Below are 4,746 nucleotides of genomic sequence, written 5' to 3'. Positions count from 1 at the left end.
GTGAGAGGCGCCAGTGAACTGCGGAATGCGCATGCGCCTTGGCACCCGGTCGCGCGGCGCCCATCTTTTTGAGGCGGGCTGGGAAGTACCATTCTCCCAAAATAGGGGGGAGCATAATAGCGCTGTTCCCTTCCCAGCCGAGGGTAGGGTAAAGAGTTGAACGTGCTGCCCTCATGGAGTGGGCTGAAGCCTCGCCCAGCTATGGCGGTAGCACAGCACCCCACCCCCTCGTTCAGGGTCAGGGCATCATGGCAGGGGCCCTGCCCGCTCGCACACGTGCACTGCCAGGCTTGCACTAGTGGGTGAATTACAGCGAGACCCAGCCCTTGGAGCCAGGGTGCCAATGCCAGCCCCTGCTTTGACTGCACAGGAGCACCTCACTTAACGGTGCCGGTATCTGCCTGGGAAATGCGACTTTGAGCGAAACGATGTTCAGTGAATCCAATTTCCCCATAAGAATTAATGTGAATGGGGGGGTTAGGTTCCAGGGACATTTTTTTTTCACCAGACAAAAGACTATATATATATATACATACACACACACACACACGCAGTATAAGTTTTAAACAAACAATTTAATACCGGTACACAGCGATGATGATTGTGAAGCTTGGTTCAGGTGGAGGAGTCAGCGGGAGGGATATTTCCCAGGAAATGCCTAACTGTTAAATGAACTAGCAATTGACTGAGCCCTCAAGGGTTAACTCTCACAACACTCTACAAGGCAGCAGGAAAGGAGGGCAGACAGAGACACACACCCTGTGTGTGAGAGAAAAAATGTGCATTTCCCCTTTAAGTAGCTGACCTCCAGGCTTAAGTACACTGCCTTGTTAATTAAATCAGCTCGCTGAGAGGGCAGCCTGCTCTATGGAAAATGGGGTAAGCAGGGTGCAGGAGCAGGGGGAGACACCCTGACATTAGCCCCCCCATTCCCCCCCTCCCCCTGTACAGCAAGCAGGAGTTTCTGGGAGCAGCTCCAAGGCCAAGGGCAGGAGTAGCACATGGCAGTGGGGGGAGGGACAGCTGCTGCACAGGGAATTAAGGGGAGTGGGGAGCTGATAGAGGGGCTGCTGGTCCACCCTGGTTCCAACCACTCACCAGCTAGCTGCAACGGGCTGCTCTTCCTGAAAGCAGTGGACAAAACAGGCCGCTGCCAAACGACATTAGAAGGGAGCATTGCACAACTTTCAATGAGCATGTTCCCTAATTGATCAGCAACTTAACACTGAAACGACATTAACCTGGATGACTTTAAGTGAGGAGTTCCTGTACTTAAAAAAATGTTTCCAGACCTGATGGTTGTTGGAAAAATCATAGTGCTAATGAAGCCTTTCCGTATTAGGCCTGAGTAAACCAAAGTTATGTTATGCTTGTCCAAACTGTGTTGGAAAGCTTACAGAACTCATTAGACTGAAGGCCGTGTATCTACCTAAGTCAGCTATTATCAGTTTTGTTGAATGCAGCTGCGTTCACATGTATGCATCCAAAGTATCTAGTACAAAGGGTCAACGGATGTATCTTGTGTCCCCTTCAGAATGACAAATGTATCCTCAACAGCTGTATGTCTCTTGTAGCCCCCACAAAATGATATATGTATCCAATTATCCACAGGGTCTATAGGTCAACCAAATGAGGCTGTTGTTTTGTTGGGGTATAAAGGTAGGCCCATCTGGCCATGTAAGGTGTGTCTCTTTCTCTGGCACGAGAGAGGAACACCTGCTCAGCTGACCGATCAATAAAGGGTGTGGTACTCGTCTTCCTGTCTCCGTGCCTCCTTGGTGTAATTAGGTAAGCTCCAGGGGGAAACGAGCCCTTTTGGCTAACATGGTGATGGTGGAGAAAAGCTTGAAAGCATCACCCTGGGAGGCTGAGCCAGCAGAAGGCAATTAAATCCAATCCAAGAGCTAGTAACATCTCATGATTTTAAAATCAATCTGACTTTTGATTTTTGACTCCTTGAGGCTGGCAGTACCAGGTCAGTGGTTTGTGGTGTACTCATCTTGTTTTCCTGGACAGAGCCTCTTTTCTGAGCCTCCGTCTTCTGTCCCGGTGGATTTTTCAAGTAACAGGCAATCAGGGGCGGCTCCAAGCACCAGCACGCCAAACGCATGCTTGGGGCGGCAAGCCACTGGGGGCGCTCTGCCGGTCGCCGCGAGGGAGATCCGCCGAATCCGCGGGACCAGTGGACCCTCCGCCAGCATGCCGCCGAAGGCAACCTGCCTGCCATGCTTGGGGCGGCAAAATGCCTAGAGCCGCCCCTGCAGGCAATGTCTTGGATTCTTGCAGAGCGTATGCTGTACCTCAGAAAGAGCCCTGATTGATCCGCTTCCAGTGGATTTCTGCCCTGAATCCACAGCTGATTGATCTATTCCCTGCAGCCACAGCTGCTGGATCCCTGCCCCCAGCTCTGGGGAAGGAGTCCTGCAGGGAGGGGCTGCCTGACAGACATCACTGCATCCTGAGCTTGTGCCAGCTCCACTGCCACCATGACAGGGAGTGACACTGTCCCCCACCTCCAGTGATTACCCCCACTCAGGGTGAAAGTAAGGCGGTACGGCGTACTGGTAAAAAGTAGCCGCCAGTCAGGGGCGGCTCCAGGCCCCAGCATGCCAAGCGTGTGCTTGGGGCAGCAAGCCGCAGGGGGCGCTCTGCCGGCGCCGTGAGGGCGGCAGGCAGGCTGCCTTCGGCAGCTTGCCTGCGGAGGGTCTGCTGGTCCCGCGGCTTCGGAGGACCCCCCTCCCCCGCAGGCAGGCAAGCCGCCGAAGGCAGCCTGCCTGCCATGCTTGGGGTGGCAAAATGCCTAGAGCCGCCCCTGCCGCCAGTACTGGCCCGTACTGCTGACTTTAAAGCGCTACCGCAGCAGCACTTTAAGGACCCTGCCACAGCAGCGCTTTAATGTCGTTGCCCCTTTTGCCCCCACTGGCCGCTGATGGGGGGGCAAAAGAAGTAGCTGCCCCGGGGCTGCAATTTAAAAGGGCCCGGGGCTCCAGCTGCTGCTACTGCCTCGGGCCCTTTAAATCATCGCTGGAGACCCAGGTGGCATGGGGTAGGCAGCGCAGATGGGCTGGGTGGGGATGCTGACCCCAGCCCTGCCCCTTCTGGGGGGGCCAGAGCTGGCCCCATACCAGTAAGAGTTCAATTTTACTTTCACCCCAGCCCCCACTGCATGTACCCCTTCCAGCAACCCCAACTGTACCTCCCCCAGCTCCTCCTCCCCCAAGTTTTCCCTGCCCCCTCCCCCAAGTTTACCCCAACACACATGCAGTGTCCTCTTCTGGGGAATCTGAAATACGGTAATCCACACACAGGGCCTTTTGCACAGGGCCCTGTAGATTCAGGCTCCAAGACTCTTCAGTCATTCAAGGAGGGCCCTTACTCAACATCTTGCCGAGTTGTTTGTATTTTGTTACAATTGAGTGAGTTACCAACACAGGCCCTGACTGAGCCATTTTGCAATGAGCTCCAGAAGCAGGCATGCTACTGCAGGTTTAGAGCCACACCTTAGCCAATCCTTCTCCTCCTTGCATAGTGCTTATGATTGAAAGCATGATTTTAAGATGATTGGGGTGAGAGAAGGTTGGCACTATTGTTGCTTGGGTTAAAACACTGTGATTGGTCCCACACCAGCTTCTACTGGCCACCACACGTTGAAATGCAGAAACAAGTGTTTAAGCGTTTCTCAGTTATAAAAAGGGAGTGTCAGAAGCACCACTGTCTACCAGCATTTCTCAAATGCGGCCATCATGGCTACATGAAGCAACCAGGGGCTTTTCTTGCGGCCACAACCGCCTGAGCAGTGATGGGGGCGGGGGCACAAAGCAGCAGACCCTCCCCCGGGACCGCCAGCAGTGGTTGGGCCCTACCCCCTTCTGGAGACACGAAAGCTGGAGGAGCGGGCAGCAGGTGTGAGTTCCCCACTTTCCCTGGGGTGGTGGGATTGGGCTTCAGCCCTGGGGTGGCAGGGAGCAGGCTCCAGCCACAGGGATTTGGGCTCCATTCCCTGGCTGCACGGTGATGGGCTCTGGCCCCAACCTCACCTGCCCATCACCCTTGGCCCCTGCTGCCTCCCCCAGTGCCTTTGGCCCCCACTGCCTCTGTACCGACCTCCCCATCCAGGACTTAATTTTCCGGGGCTGAGTAAGCCTGCTGTTAAAAGTAATATTTGCATGTTTGTTAATATCACTTTTCACAGCACACTGAGTAGCCAACAAGTTTTTTTTTTTTTAAACAACCAAAAAAGCAAAAGAAACAACAAGAACAAAGACAAGAATGTGTAAAGGACCTTATTTGTGTTTCTATTCTGTTTAGGTCCAGTAAAGAATAGAGACAACTGTACATTATTTTTATTACTGAGGCTGCAAAAATAATCCTACATAAATAAATTACAGTGATTCCTAGCGCTTTCCTGCTGACCTGCTGACCCAGCTGTGGTCTGGCCCAGTCAGCACCAGGGCTGGCTTTAGGGCGATTCCCCGATTCCCAGGAATTGGGCCCCGCGGCTGCGCCTAAGAGGGCCCCGCACCCTCCGCCAAAATGCCGCCGGAAACAGCAGCAACCAATTGAGCTGCTGCCGAATTGCCACCGCTATCGTTGGCACCAGCTCAATCACGGCAGCTCTTTCCAATCAGGCCCCGCAGGTCCTAAAGCTGGCCCTGGTCAGCACCCCACAGAGCGGCAGGCCCTGGGCCTTACATGCAGGGCCGGCTCCAGGCCCCAGCACGCCGCGGGGGGCGCTCCGCCGGTCAG

At 54.3% G+C, this 4,746-nt stretch overlaps 1 protein-coding gene across 1 annotated transcript in view; it reads left to right on the top strand.

Annotated features, from left to right (window-relative positions):
• The window catches only part of NOA1 (nitric oxide associated 1), a 37,112-nt gene that overhangs the window by 70 nt on the left and 32,296 nt on the right, over positions 1-4,746 (top strand). The gene's annotated exons all lie outside the window — the stretch shown is intronic.

This window comes from Mauremys reevesii, linkage group 5 (genome assembly GCF_016161935.1).
Source record: "Mauremys reevesii isolate NIE-2019 linkage group 5, ASM1616193v1, whole genome shotgun sequence".
Classification (NCBI taxonomy): domain Eukaryota; kingdom Metazoa; phylum Chordata; order Testudines; family Geoemydidae; genus Mauremys; species Mauremys reevesii.
Note: the sequence above shows the minus strand (reverse complement) of the source record. Positions and strands in the feature narration are given on the sequence as shown.